Source organism: Thalassophryne amazonica, chromosome 9, assembly GCF_902500255.1.
Source record: "Thalassophryne amazonica chromosome 9, fThaAma1.1, whole genome shotgun sequence".
NCBI classification, from domain to species: domain Eukaryota; kingdom Metazoa; phylum Chordata; class Actinopteri; order Batrachoidiformes; family Batrachoididae; genus Thalassophryne; species Thalassophryne amazonica.
Window position 1 is genome coordinate 8,835,727 of NC_047111.1, and position 19,027 is coordinate 8,854,753.

Sequence of the window (19,027 nt, forward strand, 5' to 3'; positions counted from 1 at the left end):
CATCTCCCAGTCTGTCTAAAGAGCTGGACGTAACTCGATCGGCCCTTAACCAACTTCTATCCCAAAAAGCTGAAGCTAGTCTATTATATGCAAGACACAGGATATTTGAAATGGGAGACAAACCAGGCCGTCTGTTAGCTCGCTTAGTAGCCGGTAGACGGGAAATATGATCAATTTCTTCTCTTCAGGATGAAAATGGTAAAAATCACTATGAGTCTAAAAAACTGATTGAAATTATGAAATCATTCTACATAAAGTTATATACCTCGGAGCTGAAAAGTTCTGAAAGTCAAATTGAAGATTTTCTGAGTGGCCTTAGCCTCCCTATCCTTTCAGAAGAAGATAGGGTGTCTTTAGGAGATCCAATTACCAAAGAAGAAATTACTAGTGCCATTAAATCGCTCCCAAATTCAAAGGCCCCAGGGCCAGATGGATACGGCACTGAGTTCTACAAAACCTTCCATGATTTAGTTAACCCACTCTTGCTGGACATGTATCTGCACTCTTTGCAACAGGGATCCTTGCCCCCTCTTTGTATTTAGCAAATATTTTGGTAATATTGAAGAAAGATAAACCTAATGATAAATGTTGCTCATATCGCCCTATAAGTTTAATAAATGTAGATAGTAAAATTCTGTCTAAAATATTGGCCAAGAGGTTGGAGGCTCTCCTTTCCTTATTAATTAACAAAGATCAGACAGGTTTTATAAAACACAGGACATCTTTCACAAACATGAGAACTTTACTTAACTTAATCCAACATACAAAACATAATAATAAAAAAGGTATCATTGTCTCTCTTGAGGCTGAGAAGGCGTTCGACCGGGTCGAGTGGCCTTATCTTTTCATGGTCATGCAAAAATTTGGATTGGGTAGTAACTTTATAAATTTGGTCAAACTCTTATACTTTTCCCCAATGGCTTGTGTATTGGTTAACAGAGTTAAATCTCCACTCTTCCAATTGGGCAGATCCACTCGGCAGGGGGAAACATTATCACCATTAATGTTCGCTCTGGCAATAGAGCCCTTGGCTCAGGCCATTAGGGGTGATGATATTATTTCTGGATTCGAGATGTACAATAAAATATATAAAATTGCACTTGCTATGCTGATGATGTGCTGTTGTTCATCTCTGATCCAGAGGAATCTATCCCAGAGCTTATGGAAATTATTAAGTTATTTTCTTCACTTTCTGGCTATAAAATAAACTTGGATAAATCAATGGCACTACCACTGGGTTATGGTGAATGCCTTCCCTCTATACCTAATTTTCCATTTACATGGTCTGTTTCAGGTTTTACTTACTTGGGAATTTTTGTTTCCCCATGCATAAAAATCACTCTTAAAGTGAATCTTCAGAATGTGTAGAAATATTAAAAGTGACCTTCTCAGGTGGAGGGATTTGCCAATATCCTGGATGGGTAGAATCAACTTGTTAAAAATGAATGTAATTCCAAGACTTTTGTACCCATTGCAAATGTTACCTGTGTATGTGTCAAGAACAAAAGCTAAAGAGATTGAGAGAGACTTGAGTAAATTTATCTGGAAGGATAAGAAGCCCAGATTAAGGATGAGTGTTTTACAATGTTCAAGAGACAAAGGAGGTTTGGGCTTTCCTAATATACTTCTGTACAACTGGGCTTGTCAAGGCAGGGTCATCCGGGAATGGTTTCAGTTTTATCTCGCACCCTTTGGAATCCTGGATATGTGCCCCATACAATCTTCTAGGGGAAATTTTGGCCAAGAAGATTCAGCCAGAGATGCGGTCTAATCCAATCTGGATGAAATATCTGAAAACGTGGAGGGACATGTCTACTCATATGGGACACAGGAGCAACTTTTCTTTTAATATGCCTATTGTGGACAATAGACTGTTCCCCCCGGGGATTAAAAGTAAAGTTTTTTCAGACTGGTATAAAAAGGGAATACGTGTTATCAAAGATCTTTATGATGAAGGAGGCAAGCTTATGTCTTTTGCTCAGGCACAGAGCCGTTTTAGCCTTTCTAAGAATGATTTTTTCGCTTTTCTTCAATTTCGTCATTTCATTAACACATGCAAACTGCAAACTCCGTTGTTAAATCCAATTGAGGTTTTTATGGTTACATTTAAACTGTCAAAAGGTTTTATTTCACACTGCTACAGGACTTTACTATGCGTTAAGAGAGACGAAATGGAGAAAGTTGTCGGAAAGTGGGAGGAAGATCTCCAGGGCACATTTACAGAAACTGATTGGCAAGAATCCATCAAAAATATTCAAGCAGTGTTTCTGAGTATTAAATACAGAGAAATGCATTTTAAAATTTTTCATAGACAGCATAGAACTCCTTATGTTCTTAACAAAATGGATCCTAACAGATCTTCAGCCTGCCTTAAGTGTTCACAGTGACCCGCTACCTACATACACTGTTTTTGGAACTGTCCCAAAATATCTAAGTTTTGGTCCTATATTACTAAAGAAATTGGTACAATTGTGAAATGCAAAATTAATAAGGATGCGGGACAATTTGTACTTGGATTACCAACAAAAAATATATACCCACATTTTGAATTAATTAAAAAGTTTCTTTCCCTGGCTAGGAAATGTATACTAAATAATTGGATTAAAGACAAACCTCCATCAGTTACAGAGTGGTATCGAGAAATTTTTAAAGTGCTGCCTCTGGAAAGAATTAGTGCTAAATTGAAGGGTAACAGTAAATTATTCAGTGAAATATGGCAGCCATTTATAAATTATTTGCCTCCTCATCTGAGATTTACTATTATGAGAGGTTCGGGTACTTAAGGTTAAATATTACTTTGATTTCCATTTCCAATTTTTGAGTGCGCTGGTTGAAAATGCATTTTTTTTATTCTTATTATTATTTTTAGTTATTTTCCTAAATGACTCACTACATCCCAGCATATCCTTTTGTATAACTTGTAATTATACATTATTGTTTTGGTTTACATTTGGTCTGCTCAGTGGTGTTTTTGGTGTTGTTAATGTTTGTCTGTTTTAATATGTTAAAACCAAATAAAATATAATAAAAAAAAACTACTTAGTTGGATAAATCTTTTTAGTAATTTTAAATTGGAGTTCTTTTTTCTTTGGTCAGACTGGAAATGTTAAATATTTACTTCTAATCTTTTGTATTTCCTCCTTTCTAAAATCTTTAAGAATATAATCTCTTTTGGGCAAATTGGTGAGATGATTATTAAGTAAGCTGCTTCTTATTAATTTGTTGTTACATTTGTAATCACAGAAATCAACACCGTGAATGTAAAGTTGTCCTAAGGCAGGGGTGACTTTCACATACATCATATCCTGGTTAATCACAGCTAGAATGGATGTTGGAGAACTTTCACAATCTGTTTATATTTGCTCTGGGTACAATTGATTTAAAATTTGTCACAGAATTCAGTATGATGTAAAATATTTCCATTATCATCCATGAAGTGGACCAAAGCCCAGATTCCTCTCGGGAACCATTCAGATATAAAACAGAGTTTTTTTGTTAACGAGCATATATATATATATATATATATATATATATATATATATATATATATATTAGCGCCATGGCCTCGATTCGCCCTAATTAAATCAATACATTAATGCTGTCTCAACAAAAACCTGAGTTTGAACTGCAGACAAAAGACTGTGTTTTCCCTCTCAGTTGAGAAATTCCTAAGTCATCTGAAGATCTTCAGATAAGCTTGGAGATATCCCCCATGGGCCAACACTGGGATTCACAGCAAAACAAAACTGTAATTCAAATTTCTTCAAAGAGGAGCCCTTACCTTTTTATCAGTGAATTTCGGTCATTATGAATTAACTGACATTATAATGGCTTTACATCAGAATCTGAGTTTCTCCAGGCCAGGAGAGCCCAAATTTTATGACCTCACGCCAAGGCCAGACCCTCTCAAGACTGCGAGACGAGATCCCTTCCACAATACAGGGCCATAAAACTTTGTCTTGATAACAGATATTATCTTTAGGTTTAAGTGAAGAAAGACATTATTTTAAAATAAAAGAATTGCATCAGTATTCTTTGATTCATATATCTAAAAAACTTATAATGTTGGTGGTATTGATTAATCAAATAAAATGCTTTGCATATAATCATTACATTTAATTGACGTGTTCCTTAACTGATGTGTGTTTAAATGTGATCTTTCTGCATTATCAATATTGTTGATGGTGAAATATTCTGGTTTATCCAAAGGATGTGTTTAAGTGACGATTAATAATGTGTATCCATTTGAGTGTCTTAAAACACAGTATAACAAAATAGTTAATGTGTTTAAATAATTGAACCATTTGTGTCTGCACTGTGACCACATGAAGTGTCTGTGAGATTACATACCCTAAATGGGTGGAGTTTGGTGACATCAGTCCCCTTTAAAAAGTTAGAACAGAGTCTTGCTGTGCTCTCTGCCACTCTTCTCTTGCTTCTCTCTCTTCCTTTCTTAAATGCTTAATTTTTATTCTTTTTGCCAAGGCCCCACTGCTAAGCTCAGCTAAAGCTACCATGTGGCATTCATTCTTTGTTCATTTTTGATAATTTTAACAAAGTTTTAACCTGGCGCTTGAAGGTGCATCAAGTCTTTTGAATTTTTAAGAGAACTTCCCAGCTGAACTTTTCCAATTAATAGTGAATTTACAGAAAAGCGACTCTCCTTTTCTGTCTGCTATTTTGTTTTTTAAACGCATTTAAAGTTTTAATTTTTTTCCTAAATTCACAAAGATTTTTAATCTGGCTTCAACAAACCTTTTAAAAGCTACCAGAAACCCAGTGCTTAATTTGTAAAGTGGGAGGTCCCGGAGCATAGAGGATGGGTGGCTCCGGTGCAGAAAAAAAAAGAAGGGCGGGGGGCTTGTGAACAACGCTGTGCGCCACACCGAAAATAAACTGGGCAAGTATTGTAGGCCTAATAACACTAGTCACACCAATCCGGATAGAGTACAAATTCCTCAGTGGTCCCTCATTTATCGCGGGAGTTACGTTCTCCGCGTTCACACCGGGTGCGACGTGAGCGACTGCAGCCACAGGTTGCCATGTAATCCCTATGTAAGGATGCGTTTTGGCGCCAAACCACGTAGCGCGACGCGAGTGAAGCCATTTTGCGTGTTTGTGGCGCGATATTGCATCACGTCACGTCGTGTTGCTCTCCTCCCCGAGTTGAAAAATCAGAACTTTTTTGTCTCGTCACGCCGCAATGACCAATCGGGGACTGAATATGTAGTGACGTGGAGATGTCTGGAGTTTGACTGAGGATGTCCTGTCTCTGGTAGCAGCCTGTGAGCAGGACTTATGTCTCTTTTGTCCTTTATTTCACAATTATGACAGAATTTTTGGGGGGAATAGCGAGCTGCAGCAAGCAGCGGAGTTTCTTTTTTTTTTATTGTTTACATGTGCGCGCGTGAACGGGACAGTTGGTCCTCAAACTGGTTCCCGCAGAGGCGGAAGGACCGCTGAAAGCGGCTGTCATCCAGACGCAGCTCCTGCAGCAAATAATGATACTCTCTGTATTGGGAGCTTTTCACAACAACTCGCTCCGTTTGATCAAGGTCCGTCATGATGACTTGACGCCGAGCGGAATGGAAGGTCCTCCTATTTGATGATGCACCGGGGCGAATTTTCGCAGTGAAAGTCCACCCAAGCAGAGCGCACCCCCGGGCGAAGGAGGCACATCCGTCACCACGCGACCCCCGTGAATTTGTAGCGTCTGATCATGCCCGGTGTGAACGCGGCATTACATCCGCGAAGTAGCGCTATTTTTTTACACTTATTATTGTTGTGTGTTGGGGGGGGTGTGGCTGGACATTTTGGTGTTCTTTTCTTTTCTTTGCTCTCCAGGTGGTATGCAAACTGATTTATTGTCTGTGGAGAAGGTGCTGGCAGAAGAGTCCTTCACCCTCATCAACGTTATGTGCAGCACCTGTGGATGGTGCTCACGTGCAACCTTAAAGACTTTCAGCTGAAGCAGATAATGAGATGGCGTTCTGCATTAAGCCATGTGTGATTCAAGCAGAATTGCCGGGAACTCGACCTTGTGATGTTCGTTTGTGAGACGCTGAGGACCGCGCCTGGGTTTGACACATCGTGCCTGTGAAGAAGGAAGGGTGAGGGACACATGCTGTCAGCACACATCAGAGGTGATTAATTGTTTGACTAATTGTTGATAGTAACTTGGTATTTTGTTACGCAGTATATTTGAATTGTGATGAGAATTGTGCAGCTCGCTTCTCACTGCCGTGGCGTGCGGACTGGTGATCCTCCACCTGTTGTGAGAAGCTGCTCATTTACATAAAGCTTAAATACAGACCTGAATGTGTTGCTGATAGTGTGTGCCTTTTGAAGGATATTGGTTGTAGCTGCTGACTTACCTCACCTTTTCGATCCTTCACAGAGAGTCGGTTTGTCATGTCCACCTGGGGGGTGTTTGGCGGTAAATGTGGGTCCAGAAGCGCCGGGCTTCGATCCTTTAAGGCGCTGGAGAGCGTGCCAGCCTTCACTCCACCAGACTGACGCATCTTTTGTTCATACACTTTATTATGCACCAGAGGGTGGAAAAATAATTGTTTTGTTATTGGAACCGCTTTCTGGTTATTTTAGCGCTGGGTTCCGTCAGACACAGGTCCGCTCCTCAACCCGCGTCGACACAATTATAGATGTTTTAAGGCTGTAAAACCCTCACTACACACTTTTCTCAAACAGGCATTACATTTTCTCACTTTTCTCTCTTGTGTAAACACTCTTTTTCTTCTGTGCGAGAAGATTATAACAGACACACGCAGAACACAATACGCGGCTCTCCCTTCACTCACTGCCTCCGGGGGTACGGATGCGGGACCCGCAAAGAATCCAAGTCCTCTCTCGGTGGCCATGGAGCTCTGCGGCTGCGGTCAACATCCGGATCAAAACAGTGAGTGTAGCCTCTGGACCTGTTGCCAGATTTGGTGCAATATCGCACAGCAGACAGGAGGGCAACGGTGTGATTGGCAGTGAGAGCAATCACAGTGATTTTTTTTTTTTATATATATTTTGTTAGTCAAGAGAGGTGGCGGATCACAGATCCAGTATAAATAGCTGGCGGAGCCAATGTCAGAGGTTCCGGAGCGCGCATCCGAGGTTCCGGAGCGCGCTCCGGCTTGCTCCCCCTCAAATTAAGCCTTGCAGAAACCATGTTCAACAAACACCTTCCACCTTTGGGTTGCTGCAAGCTAACGATGGTGCTGATTTCAAACTTTTATCAGCCATCCTGTCGGTAAAGCAGACACAAGCCTTTGTGATCGCCTGGGGAGACCGCTGAGTTAACCCTCTGGGGCCGATGCCATCGTATACGACGGCTGACTACAAGTTTTACTAAATTATAAATAACTTTTTAATGATATGAGATAGAAACTTACTTTTTTTTTGCAGAAAAGTGAACTCCGTGGACCTTCAAGCCAGTTATCCACCATGTTTATACTCCTCATAGAAGCTGTGTCATGATGTGTGCAGTGTGAGTGTCCAATCAGAATTGGTTCACTGTCGCATCGTTTTTCCAGTATCCAATCGTAGGGCAGAGCAGCCTCACATGGTATTCCAAAGATTTTTCGGAGCAGCGATATGTTACTCTTTGGGATGTGAATGCTGTTTGAACAGCCCTCTAGCTGCTGGCTCCATGTGTAAAAGCGCAGCATTGCGCATATGAATGAAGTGATCAGCATAAGAGCGTCTCATACAATCTCACGTGGTCGACCAAAGAGTGTCATTGCAAGCAATCCAAGAGGGAGTCAACTCCATAGAATTAAAAAGTTTGTGTTGTAAGCCTTTGTGTAGTAGCAGACAGAAAATGCTTTGAGATGTGGCATAAAGACAAACAAAACACATGGACCATTTTGTATATAGTGTTCAAAATGTGCATTTGTGTTTATTGCTTTAACATTTATTTTGTAAATTCTCTTTGTACAAGACCCCAAACTGCCTTTATAAAGTGTCAAAATAGTTGTTTATTATAGTTTGCTGTATTTTGAATAAATGTGTGTGAAAATTATTTTTCCCTTTATTTTTTCCTTTCTTATTTCTGATTGTAAACCTTTAATACACTTATAAAACCACCACTATAACATATATATTCTGAATGTACAGGTTGTCCTGAAAAAAAAAAAATACATAGCACTTGATTGTGGGATGCAGAGTGAGCTGTTAACAGCAATAATAAAACATTTATGCCAGGTGAGTAAACTGTCCAAAAAATGCCCTCGGACCCCAGAGGGTTAACCCCTTGACCCAAGTGAGCACGACGGACAGACGGATCCCTCCGAACCACCATTTCAATGGACCAGCTAAGTGACCCAGTAAAGGTTCCAGAAAAAGGGTTTGTTGTTAATGGATACAAAGTGGCTCCTCCTTATTATTCCTCCTTTTATGCATATTCATGTTTGTTTAATATTTTTCTTAATAATCGGCTTCAAATTTCATCTATAAATTCTAATCAGATTTATTTACTTATAGTCTTTAAGCTCTATCTCTCCTTCGCTTCCACTATCTCATGAGTGAGTAAGAAAATTGTTTCCATGAATAAACTTGTTTAATCACTGTCCACGAAAATGCCAGTAAACTGTTCATTACTTGTAAATAAATTATAAATATTTCTGCTGTGGTTCATTTTGTGTTCAGAAGGAAACCCTTGGTTAATTGTATTGTGAATTTAGACTTTCAGATCGGAGACTGATTAATTGAGACTGATAAATTAAGTTGAGACTGATAAATTAATTTATGTTTAAAGTACCTATGCTATAAATAGGTGGTGCCCCGAATAATAATTAAATAATAAGTGATAACCCTAAATTGTTAATTATTTTGGTGACTCATCAGATCGGGCCTAACCCAATCTAATTCAATTTGGGAGTTTAACTGCTTATACACTACATTATTTATGTTGCCCGAGTGTGACGTTTTATTTACTAGTTTGGTTACATCTTTATGGTCCTCCGATGTGAGGCCTGAATATTTTTTAATTATATTACATTTTATTGGTGCCCCATGTGAGGCAATTCAGCAATGACCATTTGTTTCTGTGACTGACACAAATTAACCCCTCATGAGACGTTCTTAAAAAACTTTTCTTTGAATGAAACAAAGCCACAAATTTAAATTTCTATGAATGAATTAAGCATTTATTTATGTCATTTAATGCATGCAAATTTATTAAGGCCTTTGACAAAAGTATTTATTGTGCGACTTTTCCACATAACTACTTTTCGTCTGGACCAAAGTTTATTTGTGCGATTCTCCAGAAATTAAACCACTGATTCCAATGCTACAGAATAAATATCAGGCTGGATGGTCTGGAATTGCAGGACACAAATGCACGGCTCAGACAAAAAGCTCTGGTTTTTAGAAGGTTTTACTATTGAGGATAGCGGCTGTCGGTACATGAGTAAGCAGTCCAGAAAAAACAGCAGTACAAAAAGCATCAGGCAAACAGGCGTGGTCGAAGCAACAGGCTGGAGGTCAGGTACACACAAAGAGGCAGGCAAGACTATGGAACAAAGGGACAGAGTTGGAATGAGGGCAAACTGGCGGGGGATAAACACACCCAGTGAGCTTAAATAACTGCAGGTGGTAATCAACAAATCAGGAACAGGTGTGCACAGAAAGCACCAGAACTAGGGCGGGCCAGAGAGAGAAAGAAACACCCATTACCAAGATCCAAGGGAGAGAGACAAGAGAAAGAAAAACAGACAGACCCAAGCAGAAAAACCCCATCAAGAGAAGAAACCAACCGAACCCAATGAAATGCAAAAATAACAAACAGAAAAAAAGAACAAAATAAAACAGAACACCTAGCAAAACTCAAACCTTGACAGTACACCCCTCTACGGCCAGCTCCAGACGGCCCAGGCACAGCAGGACGAGAGTCACAAAACTTACGGATCAGAGCAGGATCAAGGATGCAGCAAGAGGGAACCCACAACTGCTCCTCGGGGCCATAACCCTCCCAGTCCACCAAATACTGAACCCCACGACCACAGCGGCGAGAGTCCAAGAGCCACCGCACGGTAAAAACAGGGCCCCCACCCACACACCGGGCGGAAGGCGGGGGAATGACCAGAGGGCACAATGGGCTGGAACAAACAGGCTTGATGTGGCTAACATGAAAGGTCGGGTGGATACGCATAGTCCTCGGGAGGTGGAGGCAAACAGAAACTGGATTAGTGACTTTGGAAACCAGGAATGGACCAACGAACCTGGGAGCCAGTTTTCTGGGCAGTCCTTTGAGAGGAAGATGATGCGTTGAGAGCCTAACTTTCTGCCCAGGTTCGTATACAGGCGCGGAAGATCTTTTTTGATCAGCTGCCATATTATAGGCCGCTGAGGACCGTAGGAGGGCCCTATGTGCCCGCTCCCAGGTTTGTCGGCAGTGAAGGATGAGTCCTAGGGCAGAGAGAATGAATGAATGAAAACTGTTTATTTCGAACATTTGATACAACAACAATTACAAGATAGATCAGTAAAGACAACAACAAAAAAGTTCCTACTGTGTACCCAACATGTCCGAAAAGGGGTAGGGTGAAGCATCAGCTTATTTATCCCTACCCCTTCTTCCCCACAACCAGTAATACCCTTTGCCACATATACACATAGATTCCTACACACCTAAACCGATATCAATATATATATATATATATATATATACATATATATACACATACACATATACATACACACATCAACATACATACACATATACATACACATATATACACATATACATATATACACATATCAATCAATCAATCAATTTTTTTATATAGCGCCAAATCACAACAAACAGTTGCCCCAATGCGCTTTATATTGTAAGGCAAGGCCATACAATAATTATGTAAAACCCCAACGGTCAAAACGACCCCCTGTGAGCAAGCACTTGGCTACAGTGGGAAGGAAAAACTCCCTTTTAACAGGAAGAAACCTCCAGCAGAACCAGGCTCAGGGAGGGGCAGTCTTCTGCTGGGACTGGTTGGGGCTGAGGGAGAGAACCAGGAAAAAGACATGCTGTGGAGGGGAGCAGAGATCGATCACTAATGATTAAATGCAGAGTGGTGCATACAGAGCAAAAAGAGAAAGAAACAGTGCATCATGGGAACCCCCCAGCAGTCTACGTCTATAGCAGCATAACTAAGGGATGGTTCAGGGTCACCTGATCCAGCCCTAACTATAAGCTTTAGCAAAAAGGAAAGTTTTAAGCCTAATCTTAAAAGTAGAGAGGGTGTCTGTCTCCCTGATCTGAATTGGGAGCTGGTTCCACAGGAGAGGAGCCTGAAAGCTGAAGGCTTTGCCTCCAATTCTACTCTTACAAACCCTAGGAACTACAAGTAAGCCTGCAGTCTGAGAGCGAAGCGCTCTATTGGGGTGATATGGTACTACGAGGTCCCTAAGATAAGATGGGACCTGATTATTCAAAACCTTATAAGTAAGAAGAAGAATTTTAAATTCTATTCTAGAATTAACAGGAAGCCAATGAAGAGAGGCCAATATGGGTGAGATATGCTCTCTCCTTCTAGTCCCCGTCAGTACTCTAGCTGCAGCATTTTGAATTAACTGAAGGCTTTTTAGGGAACTTTTAGGACAACCTGATAATAATGAATTACAATAGTCCAGCCTAGAGGAAATAAATGCATGAATTAGTTTTCAGCATCACTCTGAGACAAGACCTTTCTGATTTTAGAGATATTGCGTAAATGCAAAAAGCAGTCCTACATATTTGTTTAATATGCGCTTTGAATGACATATCCTGATCAAAAATGACTCCAAGATTTCTCACAGTATTACTAGAGGTCAGGGTAATGCCATCCAGAGTAAGGATCTGGTTAGACACCATGTTTCTAAGATTTGTGGGGCCAAGTACAATAACTTCAGTTTTATCTGAGTTTAAAAGCAGGAAATTAGAGGTCATCCATGTCTTTATGTCTGTAAGACAATCCTGCAGTTTAGCTAATTGGTGTGTGTCCTCTGGCTTCATGGATAGATAAAGCTGGGTATCATCTGCGTAACAATGAAAATTTAAGCAATACCGTCTAATAATACTGCCTAAGGGAAGCATGTATAAAGTGAATAAAATTGGTCCTAGCACAGAACCTTGTGGAACTCCATAATTAACTTTAGTCTGTGAAGAAGATTCCCCATTTACATGAACAAATTGTAATCTATTAGACAAATATGATTCAAACCACCGCAGCGCAGTGCCTTTAATACCTATGGCATGCTCTAATCTCTGTAATAAAATTTTATGGTCAACAGTATCAAAAGCAGCACTGAGGTCTAACAGAACAAGCACAGAGATGAGTCCACTGTCCGAGGCCATAAGAAGATCATTTGTAACCTTCACTAATGCTGTTTCTGTACTATGATGAATTCTAAAACCTGACTGAAACTCTTCAAATAGACCATTCCTCTGCAGATGATCAGTTAGCTGTTTTACAACTACCCTTTCAAGAATTTTTGAGAGAAAAGGAAGGTTGGAGATTGGCCTATAATTAGCTAAGATAGCTGGGTCAAGTGATGGCTTTTTAAGTAATGGTTTAATTACTGCCACCTTAAAAGCCTGTGGTACATAGCCAACTAACAAAGATAGATTGATCATATTTAAGATCGAAGCATTAAATAATGGTAGGGCTTCCTTGAGCAGCCTGGTAGGAATGGGGTCTAATAAACATGTTGATGGTTTGGATGAAGTAACTAATGAGAATAACTCAGACAGAACAATCGGAGAGAAAGAGTCTAACCAAATACCGGCATCACTGAAAGCAGCCAAAGATAACGATACGTCTTTGGGATGGTTATGAGTAATTTTTTCTCTAATAGTTAAAATTTTGTTAGCAAAGAAAGTCATGAAGTCATTACTAGTTAAAGTTAATGGAATACTCAGCTCAATAGAGCTCTGACTCTTTGTCAGCCTGGCTACAGTGCTGAAAAGAAATCTGGGGTTGTTCTTATTTTCTTCAATTAGTGATGAGTAGAAAGATGTCCTAGCTTTACGGAGGGCTTTTTTATAGAGCAACAGACTCTTTTTCCAGGCTAAGTGAAGATCTTCTAAATTAGTGAGACGCCATTTCCTCTCCAACTTACGGGTTATCTGCTTTAAGCTACGAGTTTGTGAGTTATACCACGGAGTCAGACACTTCTGATTTAAAGCTCTCTTTTTCAGAGGAGCTACAGCATCCAAAGTTGTCTTCAATGAGGATGTAAAACTATTGACGAGATACTCTATCTCACTTACAGAGTTTAGGTAGCTACTCTGCACTGTGTTGGTATATGGCATTAGAGAACATAAAGAAGGAATCATATCCTTAAACCTAGTTACAGCGCTTTCTGAAAGACTTCTAGTGTAATGAAACTTATTCCCCACTGCTGGGTAGTCCATCAGAGTAAATGTAAATGTTATTAAGAAATGATCAGACAGAAGGGAGTTTTCAGGGAATACTGTTAAGTCTTCTATTTCCATACCATAAGTCAGAACAAGATCTAAGATATGATTAAAGTGGTGGGTGGACTCATTTACTTTTTGAGCAAAGCCAATAGAGTCTAATAATAGATTAAATGCAGTGTTGAGGCTGTCAACATATATACACATATATATACACAAACATAAATACACACCTACACATACCTACTTACATACAAAATACTATATATTTACAAGCCAAAGCAAAAAACAAAAACACCCTAACCCTCATTACCCTTCCTCCTCCCTATACCTAGAAAGTCTATCCACCATGGTTAAAACAGCAGTATTTCCTATTGAAGGTGGCAGACCAGTTACAAAGTCCAACATGATATGTGACCAGGGACGAGTAGGGAAAGGCAGTGGCATTAAAGAGCCTGCAGGCGGGCAGTTAGAGGACTTATGAATTGCACACGTTGCGCAAGCATTAACATAATCTGTAATATCTTTTAACATCCCGGGCCACCAAAACCTTTGCTGAATAACAAACTCTGTCTTTTTGATTCCCGGATGACAAAAGAATCGACTGTCATGTCCCCACCTGATCACATCCCAACTGAGAACAGCCGGAACGAATAGTCTACCCTGGGGAAAAACTGGAGGAACCGGAGTATTGCCTAAGGCAGACTGGACCCTAGATTCTATGTCCCACGTTAATGCTGGCACAAAGCAAGATGCTGGTAAGATAGTCCCCAGATCGGTCGATGCATCGACTGGGTCGCCTGCCACGATTTTGCATCAAACTTGCCATTCTTGGAGCCAGCTCGGTAAGAGATCACAAGAAAATGGCCCACCTGGCCTGGCGAGCATTAAGCTGCTTAACGGTTCGTAGGTAGGCTAGGTTCTTATGATCGGTATAAACCAAAAAGGGAATCTGTGCCCCCTGCAACCAGTGGCGCCACTCCTCCAAGACCACTTTAACTGCCAACAGCTCACGGTCGCCGATGCAGTAGTTTCGTTCTGCCGCAGTCAACTTCTTTGTCAAAAAGGCGCACGGGTGCAACCTGTCAACCTGTTGTCTGAAGTTTTAACTTGTGACAGAACAGCTCCAACACCAGTGTCTGAAGCATCTACCTCAACCACGAACTGTCAAGCAGGGTCAGGGAGGAGTAGCACGGGGACCATGGTGAAGCAATGCTTTAGAACCCTAAAAGCCTCGTCGCACCTCGGTGTCCATACGAACGTCTGGAGGGACAATGTGACCTCGTGAAGTGGAGCTGTGACTGTGCTGAAATTACGGATGAACTTGCAGTAGAAATTGGCAAAACCCAGGAACCTTTGGATTTCCTTAGGGTGGTAGGAACCGGCCAATCCCGCATGGCCACAACCTTCTCAGGGTCCATCTTAATCTCTCCCTCTGCAATAACGAATCCGAGGAATGATACAGTGGGTTTGTGGGATTCATATTTTTTGGCTTTACCAAATAGATTGTTTTGCAGCAAAGTTTAAGAATGGTGCAGACGTGGTGTGTGTTTCCAGATTGGTGGAAAAAATCAGAATATCATCTAGATCAGGGCTATTCAACTGGCAGCCTGTGGGCCAGAACCGGCCAGGAACCCAGGAACCTTTGGACTTCCTTAGGGCGGTAGGAACTGGCCAATCCCGCATGGCCACAGCCTTCTCAGGGTCCATCTCAATCTATCCCTCTGCAATAACGAATCCGAGGAATGATACAGTGGGTTTGTGGAATTCATATTTTTTGGCTTTAACAAATAGATTGTTTTGCAGCAAAGTTTGCAGAATGGTGCGGACGTGGCGTGTGTGTGTTTCCAGATCGGTAGAAAAAAAATCAGAATATCGTCTAAATCAGGGCTATTCAACTGACGGCCCACGGACCAGAACCGGCCCTTTAATAAGTTTGGACCGGCCCGTGGCCCATTTACCCATAAATATTAATAAATACACGATCAAAAGCCACTACAAAGCGCATTCACCAATTTTCAGCATTTTACGACACTTTGTGGCGCTTTGCGGCACGTTGAATCCTTTACGGCACGTCAGCACTGTTTCCAAACAGCCCCACCTCACGTGAAGGCATTGCGGGCACTTGAACAGTTGGTGGCCGGTAATGTACCGTATTGGTTTGCAAACCGCCAATAAACTCGAACGAAGAAGAAGACAACAACAGAGCGCATTCAAAGGAGAAGAGACGTAAAGTTGACAACGAAAATAGAAGATTTAATAATGACTGGACTGATGAATACGTGCACGTAGAAAATGCAGAAGGCAATCCTATGTGCCTGCTGTGTTCTGACTGTTGCTTGGTGAATAAGGAATGTAGTGCGCGGAGGCACTTCATTACAACTCACTCCCGTTTTGACAATGAATATCCACCAGGTTCTGATGCTCATCAAATAAAAATAAAAGGACTTAATATGAACTACAAGCGATGCACTGCAATCTTCTCCCGTAGCTGCACTCTGCAACAGAAGACAACAGCAGCATCCCTGCGTGTTGCGTGGGTTCTTGCTAAAAAGAAAATGCCGTTCACTGACTCCAAAACAGTGAAAGAATGTATATTAGCTGCCGTCGACGAGGTGGTAGCGCACAAGCTAAAACAGCAGGTAATATCTTCGTTCAAGTTAATCCCTCTGTCAGATACAACAGCTGCAAGACGACTGGATGTTTTAGCCACAGACGTTTTCGAGACTCTTCTAAGTCAGTTGAAGAAAGCTGAATTCATGTCGCTGGCTGTGGATGAGTCAACTGACAGCTCCGATATAGCACAACTTTGATGTATGTGCGGTTTTTCAACGGTGACTGTTTCAAGGAGGATCTGTTGGGTCTAATTCCACTGGAAGGACAAACAACAGGGAAAATAATTTTCCAAAAGCTTATTGCTTTTTTAAAGACAATGGACTGGACCTGGAGCGTGTTAACCTGCTGGTTACACATGGAGCTCCCTCAATGGCAGGAAGCGTCAAAGGACCATCTGCTGTTGCACCAAAACTACAGTCTGTCCACTGTCTCGTTCACCAGAGTGTCCTCTGCTCTCAGCTTAGTGGTGAGTTGAAAAGTACCATGGACTCTGTGATTGCTGCAGTGAACTTTATCAGAGCAACATCCAGTCTTCAGCACACTGACCTACTTTTACACAACGTCAGGTGGTCTGTGAACTGAGGGAGGAAATTATCACCTTTCTATGTGAATGCAAGCACAAGAAGGCTGAAACATTTCTGACAAAAATGCTGGATGAGAAATTTCACTCAGAAATGTGCTTTTTAAGTGATATCATGCATCATTTGAATGGTCTTAATCTGAGTCTTCAGGGGAGGATAAAACAGTGGCTGATGTGGTTGAAAAGCTGACTGCTATTATAAAAAAAATTTGACATTTTCATATGTGAGCTTAATGACAGGCTGCTGCACTTTCCCACACTCAGTGACTTCATTAGTATATATACTTTTGATGTTCTGTTAAATAAAAAGGGAAAAAGAAATGCAGTAGCATTTGTCTCAATTGTACATCCGAGAGTAATAGTACAGGTCACGAGAATGTCCGGCCCACAGATGAAAGTATTCTGACAAATTTGGCCCCCGGAAAAATATAGTTGAATAGACCTGGTCTAGATAAACGAAAATAAACTTATTCAGATACTCGCGCAGCACGTCATTAACCAGGTTCTGGAAAAACACTGGGGCATTAGTAAGACCAAAAGGCATGACTAGGTATTCGTAGTGTCCTGAGGGCATATTAAAAGCGGTCTTCCATTCATCGCCTTGCTTTATATGAACCAAATGATATGCATTGTGGAGGTCAAGTTTTGTGAATATTTTAGCTCCTTCTAAGAGCTCAAAAGCAAACACGATGAGTGGCAGTGGATATCAGTTCTTTACTGTAATGTCGTTGAGCCCCCAGTAATCAATACATGGGCAGCGGGATTTGTCCTTCTTTTCTACAAAAAAGAACCCCACTCCTGCAGGTGACAATGACGGTCTAATCAAACCAGTGGCAAGAGATTCTTGAATGTATTCATTCATAGCATTGCGTTCAGGGGCTGACAGAGAAAAGCACTTCCCTCAGGGTGGGCTAGCCCCGAGGAGGAGTTCTATAGCATAATCGTATTCCCGGTGAGGTGGTAATGATTTAGCTTTGCTTTTACTAAATACTGGTGCCAAATCATGATAGCACGATGGCACCCCCACCAGGTCCGGGTTGGAAGTGGACTGAACACATACAGGTTTAACACTTTAGAGCCTGAGCCTGCACAAATTTGCGCAGGGAAAGGTACCCCCCACCTCTACTCCAAGAGCCCACCATTGTGGTACAATGGTTCATTAACAAGCCATTCACTAGCCTAAACATATGTTAATGCAGCATGCAGTCCTCAATCTGCATAGACAACAGGCTGCGTGGGGTTAGGGTTACCTGATGTAACCCCTGGCAATAATTATGGAATCACCGGCCTCGGAGGATGTTCATTCAGTTGTTTAATTTTGTAGAAAAAAAGCAGATCACAGACATGACACAAAACTAACTAACTGGCTTTAAGAAACACTATAAGAAATCAGGAAAAAATAATTGTGTCAGTCAGTAATGGTTACTTTTTTAGACCAAGCAGAGGGAAAAAAAATATGGACTCACTCAATTCTGAGGAATAAATTATGGAATCACCCTGTAAATTTTCATCCGCAAAACTAAAACCTGCATCAAATCAGATCTGCTCGTTAGTCTGCATCTAAAAAGGAGTGATCACACCTTGGAGAGCTGTTGCACCAAGTGGACTGACATGAATCATGGCTCCAACACGAGACATGTCAACTGAAACAAAGGAGAGGATTATCAAACTCTTAAAAGAGGGTAAATCATCACGCAATGTTGCAAAAGATGTTTGTTGTTCACAGTCAGCTGTGTCTAAACTCTGGACCAAATACAAACAACATGGGAAGGTTGTTAAAGGCAAACATACTGTAGACCAAGGAAGACATCAAAGCGTCAAGACAGAAAACTTAAAGCAATATGTCTCAGAAATCGAAAATGCACAACAAAACAAATAAGGAACGAATGGGAGGAAACTGGAGTCAACGACTGTGACGGAACTGTAAGAAACCGCCTAAAGGAAATGGGATTTACATACAGAAAAGCTAAACAAAAGCCATCATTAACACCTAAACAGAAAAAAACAAGGTTACAATGGGCTAAGGAAAAGCAATCGTGGACTGTGGATGACTGGATGAAAGTCATATTCAGTGATGAATCTCGAATCTGCATTGGGCAAGGTGATGATGCTGGAACTTTTGTTTGGTGCCGTTCCAATGAGATTTATAAAGATGACTGCCTGAAGAGAACATGTAAATTTCCACAGTCATTGATGATATGGGGCTGCATGTCAGGTAAAGGCACTGGGGAGATGGCTGTCATACATCATCAATAAATGCACAAGTTTACGTTGATATTTTGGACACTTTTCTTATCCCATCAATTGAAAGGATGTTTGGGGATGATGAAATCATTTTTCAAGATGATAATGCATCTTGCCATAGAGCAAAAACTGTGAAAACATTCCTTGCAAAAAGACACATAGGGTCAATGTCATGGCCTGCAAAT

General features: G+C 41.0%; 1 long non-coding RNA gene across 1 annotated transcript; it reads left to right on the plus strand.

Annotated features, from left to right (window-relative positions):
* Window positions 1-1,436: 1,436 nt before the first annotated feature.
* LOC117516718 lies at window positions 1,437-15,626 on the plus strand. The gene is made up of 3 exons (XR_004562530.1): window positions 1,437-1,447; window positions 12,088-12,099; window positions 15,274-15,626. It is a non-coding gene; the product is annotated as an uncharacterized LOC117516718 (long non-coding RNA).
* The last annotated feature ends 3,401 nt before the right edge of the window (window positions 15,627-19,027 follow it).